Source organism: Hordeum vulgare, chromosome 7H (assembly GCF_904849725.1).
Source record: "Hordeum vulgare subsp. vulgare chromosome 7H, MorexV3_pseudomolecules_assembly, whole genome shotgun sequence".
NCBI lineage: Eukaryota > Viridiplantae > Streptophyta > Magnoliopsida > Poales > Poaceae > Hordeum > Hordeum vulgare.
The window spans coordinates 261111220-261133771 of record NC_058524.1 but is presented as its reverse complement, the minus strand read 5'-3'; positions in this window follow the sequence as shown (position 1 = coordinate 261133771).

Genomic DNA, 22552 nt, shown 5'->3' with positions numbered 1-22552 from the left:
GTAAAACCGAGGATTGTCCTCGTTGCTGCGCAGAAGGCTTATGTCCTTAATGCACCACTCAGTGTGCTGCACCTCGAGCGTCGTCTGTGGATGCTATGAACATCCGACATACACGTTTCTGATGACTACACGATAGTTCAGTGCAAAATACTTAATGGCTTAGAAGCAAGGCGCCGAAAACGTTGTAAAACGTCACGGAACATAAGTGATGTTCTAAAGAGATGAAATTGTGATTTCATACCTGTGCCCTTGTTAAGAGGTACGAGACCTCCAACAAGATTCTTTGTCCACAAAGTAAAGGAGAAAAGCTCAATCGTTGAGCGTGTGCTCAGATTGTCTGAGTACGACAATCACTTGAATCAAGTGGGAGTTAATCTTCCAGATGAGATAGTGATGGTTCTCCAAAGTCACTGCCACCAAGCTTTGAGAGCTTAGTGATGAACTATAACATATCAAGGATAGATACAATGATCCTTGAGCGATTCGTGATGTTTGACACTGCAAAAGTAGAAATCAAGAAGGAGCATCAATAGTTGATGGTTTGTAAAACCACTAAGTTTCAAGAAAGGTAAGGGCTAGAAGGGATACTTTGTGAAACGGCAAAGCAGTTGCTGCACTAATGAAGAGACCCAAGATTAAACCCAAACCCGAGACTAAGTGCTTCTGTAATGAGGGGAACAGTCACTGAGGCGGAGCAACTCTAGATACTTGGCAGATAAGAAGGCTGGCAAAAGTCGAAAGAAGTGTATTTGATATACATGATGTTGATGTGTACTTTACTAGTACTCCTAGTAGCATGAGGGCATTAAATACCGGTTCGGTTGCTAAGTGATTAGTAACACGAAATGAAAGCTACGGCATAAACGGAGACTAGCTAAAGGCGAGGTGATGATACGTGTTGGAAGTGTTTCCAAGGTTGATATGATCAAACGCCGCACACTCCCTCTACCATCGGGATTGGTGTTAAACCTAAATAATTGTTATTTGGTGCTTGCGTTAAGCATGAACATGATTGGATCGTGTTTATCGCAATACGATTATTCATTTAAAGAGAATAATGGTTACTCTATTTTCTTGAATATTCACCTTCAATGGTTTATTGAATCTCGATCGTAGTGTTACACATGTTCATGATATTGGTGCCAAAAGATACGAGTTAATGATGATAGTACCACTTACTTGTGGCACTGCCGCTTGAGTCATGTTAGTATAAATTGCATGAAGAGGCTCCATGCTGATGGATCTTTGTACTCACCTGATTTCGAATCACTAGTGACATGCAAATCATACCACATGAGCAAGGCCTTGTTTTCATTGAGATGAAATAAGAAAGTAACTTGTTGGAAGTGATACATTTTGATGTATGCAGTCCAATGGGTGTTGAGGCACGCAGTGGATATCATTATGTTCTTATTTCACTGACGATTTGAGTAGATACAGGGGTATTTACTTAATGAATCACAAGTCTGAAATGTTGAAAAGTTCAATTCTGTTTCAGAGTGAAGTTCGTCGTAACAAGAGGATAAACTGTCTACGATATGATCATGGAGATGAATATCTGAGTTACGAGTTTTGGTACGCAGTTAATACAATGTGGAAATTGTTTCGCAGTTCATGCCACCTGGAACATCATAGTGTGATGATGTGTCTGAACGTCATAGACACGCACTATTTGGTATGGTGCATACTATGATGTCTCTTATCGAATTACCACTATCGTTTATGGGTTATGCATTAGAGACAACCGCACTCACTTTAAATAGGGCACCGCGTATTTCCGTTGAGATGACATAGTATAGTCTGAGGTTTAGAGAAATCTAAACTGTCGTTTCTTGAAAGTTTGGGGCTTCGACACTTATGTGAAAAAGTTTCAGTCTGATAAGCTCGAACCCAAAGTGGATAAATGCATCTTCATAGGATATCCATGACAGTTGGGTACATCTCCTATCTCAGATCCGAAAGCAAAGCGTTTGTTTCTAGAAACGGATCCTTTCTCGAGGAAAAGTTTCTCTCGAAAGAATTGAGTTGGAGGGTGGTAGAACTTGATGAGGTTATTGAACCATCACTTCAACCAGTGTGTAGCAGGGCGCAGGAAGTTGTTCCTGTGGCGCCTACACCAATTGAAGTGAAAGCTGATGATGGTGATCATCGAGCATCGGATCAAGTTACTACAAGCCTCGTAGGTTGACAAGGTCGCGTACTACTACAGAGTGGTACGGTAACCCTGTCTTGGAGGTCATGTTGTTGAGAAACAGTGAACCTACGAGTTATGAAGAAGCAATGGTGGGCCCGGATTCCGACAAATGGCTTCAGGCCATGAAATCCGAGAGAGGATCCATGTATGAAAACAAAGTGTAGACTTTGGAAGAACTACTTGATGGTCATAGGACTATTGAGTAAAAATGGATCTTTAAAGGAAGACAGACGATGATGGTGATAAGTCACTGTTAAGAAAAGCTCGACTTGTCGCAAAGATGTTTTCGACAAGATCAAACAGTTGACTATGATGAGACTTTCTCACTCGTAGCGATGCTAAAAGTCTGTTAGAATTATGTTAGTAGTTGATGCATTATTTATGAAATATTGCACGTAGGATGTCAAAACATTGTTTCCTCGACGGTTTCCTTGAGCAAACATTGTATGTGATACAACCAGAAGGTTTTGTCGATCCTAAATATAGTAGCAAGTATGCAAGCTCCAGCGATCCTTCAATGGACTGGTGCAAGCATCTCGGAGTTGGAATATACACTTTGATGAGATGATCAAAGATTTTGGGTTTGTACAAGGTTTATGAGAAACTTGTATTTCCAAAGAAGTGAGTGGGAGCACTGTAGAATTTCTGATAAGTGTATGTGGTAGACATATTGTTGATCAGAAGTAATGTAGAATTTCTGTAAAGCATGTAAGGTTGTTTGAAAGGAGTTTTCAAAGGAATACCTGGATTGAGCTACTTGAACGTTGAGCATCAAAGATCTATGGAGATAGATCGAAAGTGCTTAATGGAAGTTTCGACAAGATACATGCCTTGACAAGTTTTTGAAGGAGTTCAAAATAGATCAGCAAAGAAGGAGTTCTTGGTTGCGTTGTGAGGTGTGAATTTGAGTAAGACTCAAAACCCGACCCCGGCAGAATAAAGAGAATAGACTAAGGTCGTCTTCTATGCCTTAGCCGTAGAATCTAAAATATGCCATGCTGTGTACCGCACCTGATGTGTGCCTTGACTCAAAGTATGTTGAGAGGTACAGAGAGTGATCCATGATTGAATCACTAGCAGCGGTCAAAATTTATCCTTAGTAACTAATGGACTAAGGAATTTTTCTCGATTATGGAGGTGGTTAAAGAGTTAGTCATAAAGGGTTACGTCGATGCAAGCTTTGACACTAATCCGATTAACTATGAGTAGTGAAACGGATTCATATAGTAGAGTAGATATTTGGAGCATTTCCGAATAGCACGTAGTAGCAGCATCTATAAGATGACATAAAGATTTGTAAAGAACGCACGGATCTGAAAGTTTCGGAACCGTTGACTAAAACCTCTCTCACGAGCACGACGTGACCAGACCGCAGAACTATATGGGTGTTGGATTCGTTGGAATCACATGGTGATGTGAACTAGATTATTGACTCTAGTGCAAGTGGGAGACTGTTGGAAATATGCCCTAGAGGCAATAATAATTAGTTATTATTATATTTCTTTGTTCATGATAATCGTTTATTATCCATGCTATAATTGTATTGATTGGAAACACAATACTTGTGTGGATACATAGACAAAACACTGTCCCTAGTAAGCCTCTAGTTGACTAGCTTGTTGATCAAAGAGGGTCAAGGTTTCCTGGCCATAGGCAAGTGTTGTCACTTGATAACGGGATCACATCATTAGGAGAATCATGTGATGGACTAGACCCAAACTAATAGACGTAGCATGTTGATCGTGTCATTTTGTTGCTACTGTTTTCTGCGTGTCAAGTATTTATTCCTATGACCATGAGATCATATAACTTACTAACACCGGAGGAATACTTTGTGTGTATCAAACGTCGCAACGTAACTGGGTGACTATAAAGATGCTCTACAGGTATCTCCGAAGGTGTTCGTTGAGTTAGTATGGATCAAGACTGGGATTTGTCACTCCGTATGACGGAGAGGTATCTCGGGGCCCACTCGGTAATACAACATCACACACAAGCCTTGCAAGCAATGTGACTTAGTGTAAGTTGCGGGATCTTGTATTACGGAACGAGTAAAGAGACTTGCTGGTAAACGAGATTGAAATAGGTATACGGATGCTGACGATCGAATCTCGGGCAAGTAACATACCAAAGGACAAAGGGAATGACATACGGGATTATATGAATCCTTGGCACTGAGGTTCAAACGATAAGATCTTCATAGAATATGTAGGATCCAATATGGGCATCCAGGTCCCGCTATTGGATATTGACCGAGGAGTCTCTCGGGTCATGTCTACATAGTTCTCGAACCCGCAGGGTCTGCACACTTAAGGTTCGACGTTGTTTTATGCGTATTTGAGTTATATGGTTGGCTACCGAATGTTGTTCGGAGTCCCGGATGAGATCCAGGACGTCACGAGGAGCTCCGGAATGGTCCGGAGGTAAAGATTGATATATAGGAAGTCCTGTTTTGGTCACCGGAAAAGTTTCGGGCTCATCGGTAGTGTACCGGGAGTGCCGGGAGGGGTGCCGGGGACCATCGGGAGGGGTGTCACGCCCCAAGGGGTCTCATGGGCTATGGGAAGAGATAAACCAGCCCCTAGTGGGCTGGAATAAGTTCCCACTAAGGCCCATAAGGTTTGAGAAGGAAAAAACACAAGGTGGAAAGAGTTTCCAAGTGGGAAGGTGGAATCCTACTCCAAGTAGGATTGGAGTAGGACTCCTCCACCTCCAATTTCGGCCAAACCTTGAGGGTTTGAGGCTGCCTCTTCCCTCCCCCTCCCTCCTATATATACTAAGGTATTAGGGCTGATTTGAGACAACTTTTGCCACAGCAGCCCGACCACATACCTCCACGGTTTTACCTCTAGATCGCGTTTTTGCGGAGCTCGGGCGGAGCCCTGCTGAGATTAGATCACCACCAACCTCCGGAGCGTCATCACGCTGTCGGAGAACTCTTCTACCTCTCCGTCTCTCTTGCTGGATCAAGAAGGCCGAGATCATCGTCGAGCTGTACGTGTGCTGAACGCGGAGGTGCCGTCCGTTCGGTACTAGATCGTGGGACTGATCACGGGATTGTTCGCGGGGCGGATCGAGGGACGTGAGGACGTTCCACTACATCAACCGCGTTCACTAACGCTTCTGCTGTATGATCTACAAGGGTACGTAGATCACTCATCCCCTCTCGTAGATGGACATCACCATGATAGGTCTTCGTGCGCGTAGGAAAATTTTTGTTTCCCATGCGACGTTCCCCAACATGCCCCCCTCCGGTGAACTCCCGGAACCCATTCGTCATTCCCGGTACATTCCCGGTAACTCCGAAAACTTTCCGGCAATCAAATGAAGTCATCCTATATATCAATCTTCGTTTCCGGACCATTCCGGAAACCCTCGTGACGTCCGTGATCTCATCCGGGACTCCGAACAACATTCGGTAACCAACCATATAACTCAAATACGCATAAAACAACGTCGAACCTTAAGTGTTCAGACCCTGCGGGTTCGAGAACTATGTAGACATGACCCGAGAGACTCCTCGGTCAATATACAATAGCGGGACCTGGATGCCCATATTGGATCCTACATATTCTACGAAGATCTTATCGTTTGAACCTCAGTGCCAAGGATTCGTATAATCCCGTATGTTATTCCCTTTGTCCTTCGGTATGTTACTTGCCCGAGATTCGATCGTCAGTATCCGCATACCTATTTCAATCTCGTTTACCGGCAAGTCTCTTTACTCGTTCCGTAATGCAAGATCCCGCAACTTACACTAAGTTACATTGCTTGCAAGGCTTATGTGTGATGTTGTATTACCGAGTGGGCCCCGAGATACCTCTCCGTCACACGGAGTGACAAAAACCCAGTCTTGATCCATACTAACTCAACTAACACCTTCGGAGATACCTGTAGAGCATCTTTATAGTCACCCAGTTACGTTGCGACGTTTGATACACACAAAGCATTCCTCCGGTGTCAGTGAGTTATATGATCTCATGGTCATAGGAATAAATACTTGACACGCAGAAAACAGTAGCAACAAATTACACGATCAACATGCTACGTCTATTAGTTTGGGTCTAGTCCATCACGTGATTCTCCCAATGACGTGATCCAGTTATCAAGCAACAACACCTTGTTCATAATCAGAAGACACTGACTATCATTGATCAACTGGCTAGCCAACTAGAGGCATGCTAGGGATGGTGTTTTTGTCTATGTATCCACACATGTAAATGAGTCTTCATTCAATACAATTATAGCATGGATAATAAACTATTATCTTGATACAGGAATTATAATAATAACTATACATTTATTATTGCCTCTAGGGCATAATTCCAACAGTCTCCCACTTGCACTAGAGTCAATAATCTAGCCCTCACATCACCATGTGAATTACATTGTAATAAATCTAACACCCATACAGTTCTGGTGTCGATCATGTTTTGGCCGTGGAAGAGGCTTAGTCAGCGGGTCTGCTACATTCAGATCCGTGTGCACTTTGCATATATTTACGTCCTCCTCCTCGACGTAGTCGCGGATGAGGTTGAAGCGTCGTTTGATGTGTCTGGTCTTCTTGTGAAACCTTGGTTCCTTTGCTAAGGCAATGGCACCAGTGTTGTCACAGAACAAGGTTATTGGATCGAGTGCACTTCGCACCACTCCAAGATCCGTCATGAACTGCTTCATCCAGACACCCTCCTTAGCCGCCTCCGAGGCAGCCATGTATTCCGCTTCACATGTAGAATCTGCTACGACGCTTTGCTTGGAACTGCACCAGCTTACTGCACCCCCATTAAGAATAAATACGTATCCGGTTTGCGACTTAGAGTCGTCCGGATCTGTGTCAAAGCTTGCATCGACGTAACCTTTTACGGCGAGCTCCTCGTCACCTCCATACACGAGAAACATCTCCTTAGTCCTTTTCAGGTACTTTAGGATATTCTTGACCGCTGTCCAGTGATCCACTCCTGGATTACTCTGGAACCTGCCTGCCATACTCATGGCCAGGCTAACATCCGGTCTAGTGCACAGCATCGCATACATGATAGAGCCTATGGCTGAAGCATAGGGGACGGAGCGCATATGCTCTCTATCTTCATCAGTTGCTGGGCACTGAGTCTTACTCAATCTCGTACCTTGTAACACTGGCAAGAACCCTTTCTTGGACTGTTCCATTTTGAACCTCTTCAAAACTTTATCAAGGTATGTGCTTTGTGAAAGTCCTATCAGGCGTTTTGATCTATCCCTATAGATCTTAATGCCTAGAATGTAAGCAGCTTCTCCTAGGTCCTTCATAGAGAAACTTTTATTCAAGTAACCTTTTATGCTCTCCAAAAACTCTACGTTGTTTCCAATCAGTAATATGTCATCCACATATAATATTAGAAACGCCACAGAGCTCCCACTCACTTTCTTGTAAATACAAGATTCTCCAACCACTTGTATAAACCCAAATGCTTTGATCACCTCATCAAAGCGTTTGTTCCAACTCCGAGATGCTTGCACCAGTCCATAAATGGATCGCTGGAGTTTGCACACCTTGTTAGCATTTTTAGGATCGACAAAACCTTCGGGTTGCATCATATACAACTCTTCCTTAAGGAAACCGTTAAGGAACGCCGTTTTGACATCCATCTGCCAAATTTCATAATCGAAAAATGCAGCTATTGCTAACATGATTCTGACGGACTTAAGCATCGCTACGGGAGAGAAAGTCTCATCGTAGTCAATTCCTGGAACTTGTGAAAAACCCTTTGCCACAAGTCGAGCTTTATAGACGGTCACATTACCGTCAGCGTCCGTCTTCTTCTTAAAGATCCATTTGTTCTGAATAGCCTTGCGGCCCTCAGGCAGCATCTCCAAAGTCCATACTTTGTTCTCATACATGGATCCTATCTCGGATTTCATGGCTTCTAGCCATTTGTTGGAATCTGGGCCCACCATTGCTTCTTCATAATTTGCAGGTTCATTGTTGTCTAACAACATGATTGATAAGACAGGATTACCGTACCACTCTGGAGCAGCGCGTGATCTCGTCGACCTGCGTGGTTCAACAGAAACTTGAACTGGAGTTTCATGATCATCATCATTAACTTCCTCCTCAACCGGCGTCGCAATCACAGAGGTTTCCCCTTGCCCTGCGCCACCATCTAGAGGGATGAGAGGTTCGACAACCTCGTCAAGTTCTATCTTCCTCCCACTCAATTCTCTCGAGAGAAACTCCTTCTCGAGAAAGGTTCCGTTCTTAGCAACAAACACTTTGCCCTCGGATTTGAGATAGAAGGTGTACCCAACTGTCTCTTTTGGGTAACCTATGAAGATGCACTTTTCCGCTTTGGGTTCCAGCTTTTCAGGCTGAAGCTTTTTGACATAAGCATCACATCCCCAAACTTTAAGAAACGACAACTTTGGCCTTTTGCCATACCACAGTTCGTATGGTGTCGTCTCAACGGATTTCGATGGTGCCCTATTTAAAGTGAATGCAGCTGTTTCTAATGCATAACCCCAAAACGACAACGGCAAATCAGTAAGAGACATCATAGATCGCACCATTTCTAATAAAGTACGATTACGACGTTCGGACACACCATTACGCTGTGGTGTTCCAGGCGGTGTTAACTGCGAAACAATTCCACATTGTCTTAAGTGAGTACCAAACTCGAAACTCAGATACTCACCCCCACGATCAGACCGTAGGAACTTGATCTTCTTGTTACGATGATTTTCCACTTCACTCTGAAATTGCTTGAACTTTTGAAATGTTTCAGACTTGTGCTTCATCAAGTAGACATAACCATATCTACTTAGATCGTTAGTGAAGGTGAGAAAATAACGATATCCGCCGCGTGCCTCCACGCTCATTGGACCACACACATCGGTATGTATGATTTCCAACAAGTCACTTGCACGCTCCATTGTTCCGGAGAACGGAGTTTTAGTCATCTTGCCCATGAGGCATGGTTCGCACGTGTCAAGTGAATCAAAGTCAAGTGACTCCAAAAGTCCATCAGCATGGAGTTTCTTCATGCGCTTTACACCAATATGACCCAAACGGCAGTGCCACAAAAATATGGCGCTATCATTGTTTACTCTAACTCTTTTGGTCTCAATGTTATGTATATGCGTATCTCTATCAAGATTCAATATGAACAATCCTCTCACATTCGGTGCATGACCATAAAAGATGTTACTCATAGAAATAGAACAACCATTATTCTCAGACTTAAAAGAGTAACCGTCTCGCAATAAACAAGATCCAGATATAATGTTCATGCTCAACGCAGGCACTAAATAACAATGATTTAAGTTCATCACTAATCCCGATGGTAGTTGAAGTGACACTGTGCCGACGGCGATTGCATCAACCTTGGAACCGTTTCCTACGCGCATCGTTACTTCGTCTTTCGCCAGCCTTCGTCTATTCCGCAGTTCCTGCTTCGAGTTGCAAATGTGAGCAACAGAACCGGTATCGAATACCCAGGCACTACTACGAGAGCTGGTTAAGTACACATCAATAACATGTATATCAAATATACCTGATTTTTCCTTGCCCGCCTTCTTATCTGCCAGATACTTGGGGCAATTGCGCTTCCAGTGACCCATACCCTTGCAATAGAAGCACTCTGTTTCAGGCTTAGGTCCAGCCTTGGGTTTCTTCGGCGGATTGGCAACAGGCTTGCCGCTCTTCTTCGAATTGCCCTTCTTGCCTTTGCCGTTTCTCTTGAAACTAGTGGTCTTGCTCACCATCAACACTTGATGTTCTTTACGGAGTTTAGACTCTGCGACTTTCAGCATCGCAAACAACTCGCCGGGAGACTTGTTCATCCCTTGCATGTTGTAGTTCAACACAAAGCTTTTATAGCTTGGCGGCAGTGATTGGAGGATCCTGTCAGTGATAGCTTCTTGCGGGAGTTCAATCCCCAGTTCAGCTAGACGGTTTGAGTACCCAGACATTTTGAGCACATGTTCACTGATAGACGAGTTTTCCTCCATCTTGCAAGCATAGAATTTATCGGAGGTCTCATACCTCTCGATCCGGGCGTTCTTCTGAAAGATGAACTTCAACTCCTGGAACATCTCAAATGCTCCATGACGCTCAAAGCGACGTTGAAGTCCCGGTTCTAAGCCATACAAGACTGCACATTGAACTATTGAGTAGTCCTCCTTACGCGCTAACCAAGCGTTCTTAACATCCTGATCAGCCGTAGCGGGTGGTTCATCTCCTAGCGCAGCATTAAGGACATAATCCTTCTTTCCAGCTTGCAAGATTAGCTTAAGATTATGAGCCCAGTCTACAAAGTTGCTTCCATCATCTTTCAACTTAGCTTTCTCTAGGAACGTATTAAAATTGAGGATGACACTTGCGTGAGCCATGATCTACAACACAAATATATTCAAAGTGGACTTAGACTATGTTCAAGATAATTAGAGTTCAACTTAATCAAATTACATGCTAAACTCCCACTCAAAAAGTACATCTCTCTAGTCATTTGAGTGGTTCATGATCCACCTACACTATCCCAAGTCCGATCATCACGTGAGTCGGGAGTAGTTTCAGTGGTAAGCATCCCTATGCTAAGCATATCATCTATATGATTCATGATCGACCTTTCGGTCTCATGTGTTCCGAGGCCATGTCTGCACATGCTAGGCTCGTCAAGCTTAACCCGAGTGTTCCGCGTGCGCAACTGTTTTGCGCCCGTTGTATGTGAACGTTGAGTCTATCACACCCGATCATCACGTGGTGTCTCGAAACGACGAACTGTAGCAACGGTGCACAGTCGGGGATAACACAATTTCGTCTTGAAATTTTAGTGAGAGATCACCTCATAATGCTACCGTCGTTCTAAGCAAAATAAGGTGCATAAAAGGATTAACATCACATGCAATTCATAAGTGACATGATATGGCCATCATCACGTGCTTCTTGATCTCCATCACCAAAGCACCGGCACGATCTTCTTGTCACCGGCGCCACACCATGATCATCCATCAACGTGTTGCCAACGGGGTTGTTGTGCTACTTATGCTATTACTACTAAAGCTACATCCTAGCAAAATAGTAAACGCATCTGCAAGCACATATGTTAGTATAAAGACAACCCTATGGCTCCTGCCGGTTGCCGTACCATCGACGTGCAAGTCGATATTTCTATTACAACATGATCATCTCATACATCCAATATATCACATCACATCATCGGCCATATCACATCACAATCATACCCTGCAAAAACAAGTTAGACGTCCTCTAATTTTGTTGTTGCATGTTTTACGTGGTGACCAAGGGTATCTAGTAGGATCGCATCTTACTTACGCAAACACCACAACGGAGATATATGAGTTGCTATTTAACCTCATCCAAGGACCTCCTCGGTCAAATCCGATTCAACTAAAGTTGGAGAAACCGTCACTTGCCAGTCATCTTTGAGCAAAGGGGGTTACTCGTAACGATGAAACCAGTCTCTCGTAAGTGTACGAGTAATGTCGGTCCAAGCCGCTTCAATCCAACAATACCGCGGAATCAAGAAAAGACTAAGGAGGGCAGCAAAACGCACATCACCGCCCACAAAACCTTTTGTGTTCTACTCGAGAAGACATCTACGCATGAACCTAGCTCATGATGCCACTGTTGGGGAACGTCGCATGGGAAACAAAAATTTTCCTACGCACACGAAGACCTATCATGGTGATGTCCATCTACGAGAGGGGATGAGTGATCTACGTACCCTTGTAGATCGTACAGCAGAAGCGTTTAGAGAACGCGGTTGATGTAGTGGAACGTCCTCACGTCCCTCGATCCGCCCCGCGAACAATCCCGCGATCAGTCCCACGATCTAGTACCGAACGGACGACACCTCCGCGTTCAGCACACGTACAGCTCGACGATGATCTCGGCCTTCTTGATCCAGCAAGAGAGACGGAGAGGTAGAAGAGTTCTCCGGCAGCGTGACGGCGCTCCGGAGGTTGGTGATGATCTCGTCTCAGCAGGGCTCCGCCCGAGCTCCGCAGAAACGCGATCTAGAGGAAAAACTATGGAGGTATGTGGTAGGGCAGCCGTGAGAAAGTCGTCTCAAATCTGCCCTAAAAGCCCCATATATATAGGAGGAGGGAGGGGGGCCTTGCCTTGGGGTCCAAGGGACTCCCAAGGGGTCGGCCGAGCCAGGGGGGAGGACTCTCCCCCCCCAAACCGAGTCCTACTTGGTTTGGTGGGAGGGAGTCCTTCCCCTTTCCCACTTCTTCCTTTTTTTTCCTTTCCTTTGATTTTTTCTCTCTTTGGCGCATAGGGGATTGGTGGGCTGTCCCACCAGCCCACTAAGGGCTGGTGTGACCCCCCCAAATGCCTATGGGCTTCCCCGGAGTGGGTTGCCCCCCTCCGGTGAACTCCCGGAACCCATTCGTCATTCCCGGTACATTCCCGGTAACTCCGAAAACTTTCCGGTAATCAAATGAAGTCATCCTATATATCAATCTTCGTTTCCGGACCATTCCGGAAACCCTCGTGACGTCCGTGATCTCATCCGGGACTCCGAACAACATTCGGTAACCAACCATATAACTCAAATACGCATAAAACAACGTCGAACCTTAAGTGTGCAGACCCTGCGGGTTCGAGAACTATGTAGACATGACCCGAGAGACTCCTCGGTCAATATCCAATAGCGGGACCTGGATGCCCATATTGGATCCTACATATTCTACGAAGATCTTATCGTTTGAACCTCAGTGCTAAGGATTCGTATAATCCCGTATGTTATTCCCTTTGTCCTTCGGTATGTTACTTGCCCGAGATTCGATCGTCAGTATCCGCATACCTATTTCAATCTCGTTTACCGGCAAGTCTCTTTACTCGTTCCGTAATGCAAGATCCCGCAACTTACACTAAGTTACATTGCTTGCAAGGCTTATGTGTGATGTTGTATTACCGAGTGGGCCCCGAGATACCTCTCCGTCACACGGAGTGACAAAAACCCAGTCTTGATCCATACTAACTCAACTAACACCTTCGGAGATACCTGTAGAGCATCTTTATAGTCACCCAGTTACGTTGCGACGTTTGATACACACAAAGCATTCCTCCGGTGTCAGTGAGTTATATGATCTCATGGTCATAGGAATAAATACTTGACACGCAGAAAACAGTAGCAACAAAATGACACGATCAACATGCTACGTCTATTAGTTTGGGTCTAGTCCATCACGTGATTCTCCCAATGACGTGATCCAGTTATCAAGCAACAACACCTTGTTCATAATCAGAAGACACTGACTATCATTGATCAACTGGCTAGCCAACTAGAGGCATGCTAGGGACGGTGTTTTTGTCTATGTATCCACACATGTAAATGAGTCTTCATTCAATACAATTATAGCATGGATAATAAACTATTATCTTGATACAGGAATTATAATAATAACTATACATTTATTATTGCCTCTAGGGCATAATTCCAACAGCGGGGTGGGAGCCGTTAGGGCCATGCCCCCTTTGCCGTCTGCAAAGGGAGGGTGGCGGACGGCAAAGGGGCGGGGTGGGTGGTGGTGGGGTTTCGGCCGTTGGGGGGGGGGGCTTTGCCGTATGCCCACCCTTTGCCGTCCACATAGGGCTCCTTTGCCGTCCGCCAGCAGATGGCAAAGAGGTGGCCGACGGCAAATAAAACCTTTTCCATCAGCCACCTCTTTGCCGTCAGCACTGTGCCAACTGACGGCAAAGAGTACCTTTGCCATGCGTCAGCAGATGGCAAAGGCTAGGCAGACGGCAAAATTCTCAATTCCAGTAGTGGTGATTAAGTAAGGGTTCATCTTTGGGGGGACCATTTTCGGAAGTAACGCAAGTGCAAGTTGCAGCCACACGACGATGGGCCATTTGAGGTGCTCGAGAGGATCAACGATAATGCTTACACGATTGATCTCTAGAAGAATATGGTACTAGCCCAACTTTCAATGTTTGTGATATTTCCCCATGGTTTGGGCCTTCAGAGTCGAGGACGACTCCTTCTTAAGAAGGTGGGATGATGAGGACATCCCAACCATGGACATCGTCACACCACTAATCATCAAAGGTCCATTCAGAAGAAGTCACGCAAAGAAAATACATGATCACATGAACGCGAACTTAAGTTTATCATTTGTCCATGAAAACATGGTTGTACCTTCATCTCCTTCGTTGTTGGTTGAACTTAGGTGCAACATTGAACAATATAAACAACATTTTCAGTCCATGCCGAAACAATGTTTTATGACGAAGAAACAGAGTTGTTGTTGAAGAAACAATGTTTTGGCGTTGGAGAAACGATGTTATTGTCACAACCGGTTTCAAAATAAAATAATATGTTGGAAATCAGCCATGAGTGTCACCAGTGTAGAAAATATTTCTCACTCATAGACTCATCTTGATACAAAAAAACAGTAGTACTTAATATTAAACAAAGTAGAGCAGAGGTCTGTAACGCCCAAGATGCGGTCCTATCTTTATTTTGGCGCGAGGGCCTCGGCGGGGATAGAAACGCATCTTGTCGTTTCGCAAGAATGGATATCGTTACAAGTACATATACTAAAAACAAGAGTACAAGGAGTTGGCTTAAACACGCAACAAGCTACATCAGTAACCCTTTACCCATACCTGCAACTAGTGTTGTAGTAATCTGTGAGCCATAGGGACTCAGAAATCTCATTTCCAAAGGTATCAAGACTAGCAAAGCTTAATGGGTGAGGTATGGTTAAGTGGTGAGGCTGCAGCACGCGACTAAGAATTTATTTGGTGGCTAACTTACGAGTACAAGAATAAAGAGGGGGGTGATCTACGCATAGCGGACGTGAACTATTGATGATCAAATGAATTATCCTGAACACCTAGTTATGTGAGACATAACCCCACCGTGTCCTCAATCGGAGAAGGAGCTCACGAAAGAGACAGTCATAGTTACGCATTCAGTTGGCAACTTTTAATTAAGTTTGCTTCAAGTTATCTAGAATCGGATGTTAAACAAAGTTTCCATGTTGCCACATAAACGCGAGCACGGCTTTCCGAAAGATTTAACCCTAGAGGGGTGCTCCAACTAGTCCATCACAAATTACCACAAGCCGCATAGAAAACCTCAATCACGAAACTCGTGATCTCCTCGGATGCCTTAATGGAAAACCTCAACTATGAGATAACCCAAAGCATCACCGGAATCACAATGCACAAAATATTTTGTAAAAGGTAAAACTAATCCAGCCAGGCCGCCCGACGTCTCAAAGATCCCGATAGGAGCCTTGTATCTCGTTCTCAGGACATGACGGATAAGCTACGTGTACGGTGCTCTGGGTTGCCCTGGGTTGGCCCTGCACAGTGCTCTGGGTTGTACCAACACTCATGAGGAGCACTGGCCCAGGGGTTGATTTATTAATCCACAAGTGCCGGCGGGTCCCTATGCATTTTTGTTAATTATTAGGCAAATGTAGTACAAAGTTGGGCCTTGCCAAACAAGTTTAACTAAGACAAATTATCAAGGTGGTCCCCATAACTACCCCAATCGTGTTAGCAGCGCTCAATTATGGAATATAACACCGGTAGCCGAAACTAAGGGGGCAAAGGTGGAACAAAACACCAGGCAAGAAAGGCCGAGCCTTCCACCTTTTACCAAGTATATAGGTGCATTAGTTAAATAAACTTAATAGGGTGAAATAATAAGGAACTCATGTTTTCACATGGAAGCAACTGCACCTACAACTAGCAACGCTCTCTAATGGTTAAGCAAGCGGTAACATAGCCAATCATTGGTTTGCTAGGTTGTAGAAGGTTGGAGGTTTCATGGCAATGTTGAGAGGCTGACATTTAACAAATGGTAGACAACGAGACATAACCAAACAAACGAGACAACTCGCATGGCAATGATAGTAATGGTACCTAGGGAGATGATCATCTTGCGTGAGATCCTGCTTGGAAGAAGAACGACTCCGTGAAGCAGACGAACCGACGTAGTCGAACGGATCCTCACATTCTGACACGCTTGCGGAACTCTATCGAGACGAAGCAAACTGGAAAACGAGAATCAACACACAATATTCACCACATCACATGGACAACATGATGTACACCCTAATATGATGCATGATCAGTTTCAAGTATGCAAGGCATGGCATGGCAATTCACAAGTGTCAAACGCTACACATTAAGTGAAGCTCAATATGCAACGAGTTGCGTATTGATGAAACTCCACATTTAATTATTAAGTTCACTCCCGTTTAGGTACACGGCAATATTAAATGTTGTTAAACATGGCAAGGGGTGAAGCACAAATTAATCTACCTATCTAGGCATTTTAAATGAGGTTGGAAACGACATATAGCGTCTCCGTACTGACCCCACACGTTACATTCTAAATCTGTCTAGATTTGTCCTAATCACCTTTTATGTTTGTTAAACGACCAAACAAATTGGTTCAAGTGATTCTACTCGTCGTTCTAGTCCATTTACATATACGGGTCATCTCCAACGGAGCTACGTTTAAATAACTATGACCTAAACCATTCCTATCACGTCGACACACAAACTGATGCAAATAACACACCTAACAGTTATAAATATTCATTAAAGTTGGAAATCCTAATCTACGCGAAATTCTAGCCAAGTTACCTATATAACTCGTCGCGATCCGACGCACGGATTAAAATCTACGAGCGTTTGAAAATATGCTCTTTTTCTGAAATTAAGTAAATTCGCCGGAACCTAAAAAACTAACGGGTCGAATCTTTTCTAAATGCACTGACTGGGCAAGAGACTAATACTATATTGCGCTCAGGGGTGCGGGATAGAGGGTAGAGGGGCTCACCTTGGTGGGGCCAGGCCAGGTCATGGAGAGGCTGGCTCGGAGGAGAGGAGGAGGCCCACGGGATGCTAGGTCGGGTCTCCTGCTCGGTTGCCTGGGCGCGCTGGGCCAGGCGCGGTGCTGGGCCAAGCGCAGGCCGGCCTGGTCTGGCGCTTCCCTGCCGCAGGTCAACGCAAGCGGCGCTGGAGCGGGAGGTCTCCCGAGCCTCTCCGCTCGATCCGGCGAGGCGGAACGCAAGGAGGCGGCGCAGGGCCATCTCGCGGCGGGGACAGCGGCTGCGGATCCCGACAACCAAGGCACCATTGCGGGGAAGACCGGTGGCCGGCGACTGGTGTAGGGTGGCGGCGGCGACCAGCGGCCGCGCAGGAGAGGAGTGGTCGCCATGGCGGCTCGGCACGGCAGCGGCTCGAGGCAGGGCTACGTGCGCGCAGCAAAGGAGGGAGGAGGCTCTGCGGCTGGCCAGGGGCATCGGATCCGGCGACTCCCGGTGGCAAGGGCTCCGGTGATTGGCGGGAAGCTCGGATGGAGGTGGATCTCGGGCTCCTCATGGCTGCGAGACGTTGCGGGCAAGGCTCGGGTTGCATGTGGTCGCCCAGACGTGTCCGGTTTGACCGTGGACATGTCCGGTAGGTGGGGATTTTGTGATTTTTGGGCCTTTGGATGAAGATCCAATGGCCCAGATCTGACCCAGGGATAGATTTCGGGAGAGAGAGGAGGTGGAGCTAGCAGGTGGGTTTTCTAGGGGGTGGCTACAAAAATGGCTAGGGGAAACCCTAGTGGAGTGAGAGAGGTCTCTCCATGGGGTGGTTATTATATAGGGTTTGGTCTATGGTGGGATGGACCTCGTCCGTCCGATCGCGATCCGATGACCACAACTGGTGGAAGTTACTAGATGGGTCTAATGGGCTGTGTAGTTGGGATATGTAGGAATGAGAGGGAAATGGTGCGGCCGGTGACAGAGTTTTAAAACACCGAACGTCCGACAATTAAATCGGCTATAGTGTCGCTATATAATAGATGGTACTGTTATCAGACGATCTTCGATTGCGACGAAATTTGGCAGGCGGCCTACCTACACTATAATAAGACCGCATGCCAAGTTTCAACCCAATTCGAGAATATTTTCTTGACACTTTTAAAAACAATATTTAACGATGTCGCGAGCGCGTGCGTGTGTTGTCTGGCTCAAAAACGGTCAACGAAGAAAACGGAGAGAACCGACAACTACTAAGGGATGCATGTTTTGAAAAGCGGCAGCGGAGTGCCGATACAATGCGGATGATGCGCATGATGTGAGGATGAATGCGACAGACAAACGAACCACACGACGAGGACGAAATAAAAGGGGAATATTCTGGCACGTCGGAGTCAGGCTATCACAAGGTCGCTCTACAATTTATTACAACATGTCCAAGTTTCACATAGACGGATATGTTACAGTGGTAATTGGATAACTCTACTGCTCGTAATAAAAGGGGCATTTCACAATAGATTAATGTGACACGACAACTACTACTATGTGCCAAGCGTCAGAGTGAGGCTTGATGATTTATTTGTGGTGGCGGAAGCGGTGAAAAAATACATCGGCAAACTCCAGGATCGCAAGACTAACTAGGACCACTGTTCAAGAACTCGTCTGATTAACCAGTTAACTTGCCAGTTAATCGCTACTCTTAGGGTGACCGAATCGAATAACGCCTATTCATCGTGTTAACTTGCCATGCCGATTAATTGGCCAGTTAGACAGATTAATGAGTTATGATACCGACTAATTAGTTGTCAGACCGATTAATCACTACTGGCCTATTAACTGGTGGGCAAACGAAACCCAAAATTTTAGCACATAATGCCTCCCACACCCTCTTTCTACTAAATACCTAGGGTTTGGCCCTCCTCGCGCTTGCTCATGCTCCTTTCATCCCATCCTAACCTGGCTGGTGGCTAGTCGTGTTCTCACCAGTTCCAGTCTCCACACTAGACCTGGAAGATATAGTTGCTCCGCCATTCAGGTCGGTTGCCTCGACCCCACCCCCTTGGACAATCCCCATCCTCTCCCATGGGATATCTCGTCCTCAATGGCGTCACCTGCAGGCAAGGTACTACCATCTTCCCCCCATACCTTACTCGAGAATCCAACATTCATATATTAGTAGATTATGAATTACAATTTTTTAGATGGATGGATGGAACTGTTGGTTTTGGTTGTTATCTGTAGTATATTTTGTGATGTATGTTAGCAAGTATATGGATAAGTTTAAATGTTTAATTGCTCAATTTGAAATTTGAGATTTTATATATTTAGATGTATAACGATTATTAATTTTACCTCTTATCTATTTTTATATGCCTACAATAGAATATTTAGGTATATTACATAGCTAGGTGCATGGAATTATGGTATGATACATAAATTTTGTAGATATAAGTTGCCAAGTTTCTGTTTAATCTAGCGATTAATGGTCGACCGATTAATCCAGTTAATAGACCGATTCACCGATTAGTCGCTACTCCCAAGCCGACGGAGCAGCTACCAGTTACCGATTTCTTGAACAATGACTAGGACTCCTCTAGACATCGGACTCGCTATCGAATTCTTCATCCATGAGGTCTCCTTCATACATATCTGGCCACATGAACAAGCCAATGAATACTTCAAAAAGTAATCGCGAAAAGTTTGCACAAAAGATGAGATGCATGCAGTTAATTTTTAATATGCATGGTTTAGATCATCATTTATCAAATAGAGGTGTTAGAAATAAATTAAGTTAGTGGATAAATCGGGCGATGATCCTCCCAAGATATCCCAACAGGAAAAATAAAATTGCACCGATCGGGTGTCTGAAGCGACGCCTTGAAAGGTTAACACGTATTAATTGACCACCATCGGGCGTCTAAGCTACACCTCATATCGAGCATAAAAATAAATAACATGCCACAATTGGGCGTGTTAGCAACACCACAGAAAGGGCATAAAAATAAATAACTAGCTCCAGTCGGGCGTCTTAGCGACACCACAGAGAGGGCATAAAAATAAATAACAAGTCGTAGTCGGGTGTCTTAATGACACCACAGAAAGGGCATAAAAATAAATCACAAGCCACAGTCGGGCGTCTTAGCGACACCACGGAATGGGCATAAAAATAAATAAGAATTATCCGGGTGGTACAACCAACCTTCAGGATAATGTTAGCACCAAGATGGTAATAATAAATTTTTCTTCCGGGTGGTACAACCAATCTTCAAGATAATGTTAGAACCAAGATGTTAATAGTAAATTATTCCACCATACCATTAGATATCCACAACCATTAATGTTCAACCAATTTGTAGTGCAAGGACCAACTCTAAGACCGACACTTGACCTGTCAAACGGCCGTCCTTAATTGTGGACACGACTACTCAAATAGTTTTGACTCTGCAGAGGGTGTGCCCTTTACCCATAGCTCACGAGTTCCGATACTCCATATGACTAATCCCGCATACGGTATTTTAGAAGTAGACACTCAAAATCAGCACACGCCCATTTTATCCGCCGCGAAACCCGGCTTCACCCGGACTACGCTGCCAGGGCAAAACTTAAGACGGGGAGGCTCCGATTCGACTGACATGGGATCCAACTTATACCGTGCTCTACAAGGGAGTGCCCTCCCTCTCAGTCCCAGACCGGAAACACCCATGCCCCCTGACCGGATGACTGGATTTAGTCCAGGGCCATGGATACCTTGATCTCGGCCCCTCCACTTGGTGTGTGACTCATAATAGGACTACGACCGACTATAACGAATCCTCATTCACGAAACTGTGGTAGCACGATAATGAAAGTAAGATAGTGACAAGACTAAATGTAGGTCCATACTGAAGTTATTACTATCTTCCCATCACAATTATGCACTTGTCATGACCAGGCCATAACCTATCACCACTACTGGAAAACAGTAATTTGCCATCAGCCAGTTCTTTGCCGTCTGCTGGCTGATGGCAAAGACCCTCTTTGCCGTCAGCTGGCCTAAAGCGGACGGTAAAGGGCTCACTGATGGTAAAAATATTATTTGCCATCTGCCAAGGCTTTGCCGTCTGCCTGCGGACGGCAAAGAGACCTAGGGCAGACGGCAAAGAGGGCAAATGGGTCCCACTAGACCTTGGGCCTGGCCAGGTCCAACGGACGGTCTCTTTGCCGTCAGCCTGGCCTTTGCCATCTGCCGTTGGGCCCTTTGTCGCCCGGGGGCAGACAGCAAAGCTGACGACCGTTATCCCCTACCCCCCGCTCCACTTCCCCACTCCCCGCTCTGTCTCTCCTTCAAACCGTCGTGCGCGCCTCCCTCCTACACCACCGGCGGCCGGCCACCCCTATGCCGCCCCTACGCCGACCCCTGCGCCACCCCTGCGCCGCCCCCTCACCTGCACCCCACTGCCGCCACCACTGCCCCCCGCCGCCGCACAGCACCCCACCGCCGCCACCACTGCCCCCCGTCGCCGCACTGCCCCCGGCAACGCCCCACTAACCCCGTCGCACCCGTCCTCCTCACCACCCCGACGCCCCAGCCGCCCCCGCCGGTGAGTCCCCCCATTTTTTTTCCTTATTTTTATTTATGTTAAATTAGTTAGGTTAGTTTTTTTAGTTTATTAGGTTAGTTAGGCTAGTTTGTTAGGTTGTTAAATTAGTTTAGTTTAGGTTCAGTTTTAGTTTAGGTTTAGTTAGGTTAGTTTCCTGTTTAGTAAAGGAGAAAAGGAGAAGAAGAAGAAGGAGAAACGAGAATAAGAAGGAGAAAGGAGAAGAAGAATAAGAAGGAGAAAGGAGAAGAAGAAGAAGAAGGAGAAAGGAGAAGAAAAAAAATAAGAAGAAGAAGGAAAAGAAGAAGAAGGAAAAGGAAGGGAAGGAGAAGAAAGAAGAAGAAGAAGAAGAAGAAGGAAAAGGAAGGGAAGGAGAAGAAGAAGAAGAAGAAAAAGAAGAAGAAGGAAAAGGAAGGCAAGGAGAAGAGAGAAGAAGGAGAAGAAGAAGAAGGAGAAAGAAGAAGAAGAAGAAGGAGAAAGGAGAAGAAAAAATAAGAAGAAGGAAAAGAAGAAGAAGGAAAAGGAAAGGAAGGAGACTTTGTTGGTGTAGCAGCAATGGGGCGGCTAGGGAAGGGAAGAGGCTTGCCTTACCTTGGAGCAGCAATGGAGATGGGGCGGCTGGGGCAGATGCGGCGGCTGGGGCAGCTGCGGCGGAGGCGAGGCGCAGCAGCACTTGGGGCGGCTAGGTCAGGGAGGGGAACGAGCAGAGAACGGGAGCAGCTTCTGCCGAGCTCGTGTGACTTATACTAGATGAGGGAGGGCAGTTTTGTCATTTCAGAAAATAATTAGACTAGTCGGTGCTATTATTTGCTTAATGTAGAGCTAATCACCTCAAAGGGGGCCATTAGCAACATCGTTAGCACAACTGGGGGGTTAAAAGGGAGCCAGGGAAATAGGGGGGTTTATGTTGTGGTGGCGCACGAACATGGGGGGTTAAAGGAGAAGGAAGGGGAGGAGAAGAAAGAAGAAGAAGAATAAGAAGAAGGAAAAGGAAGGGAAGGGG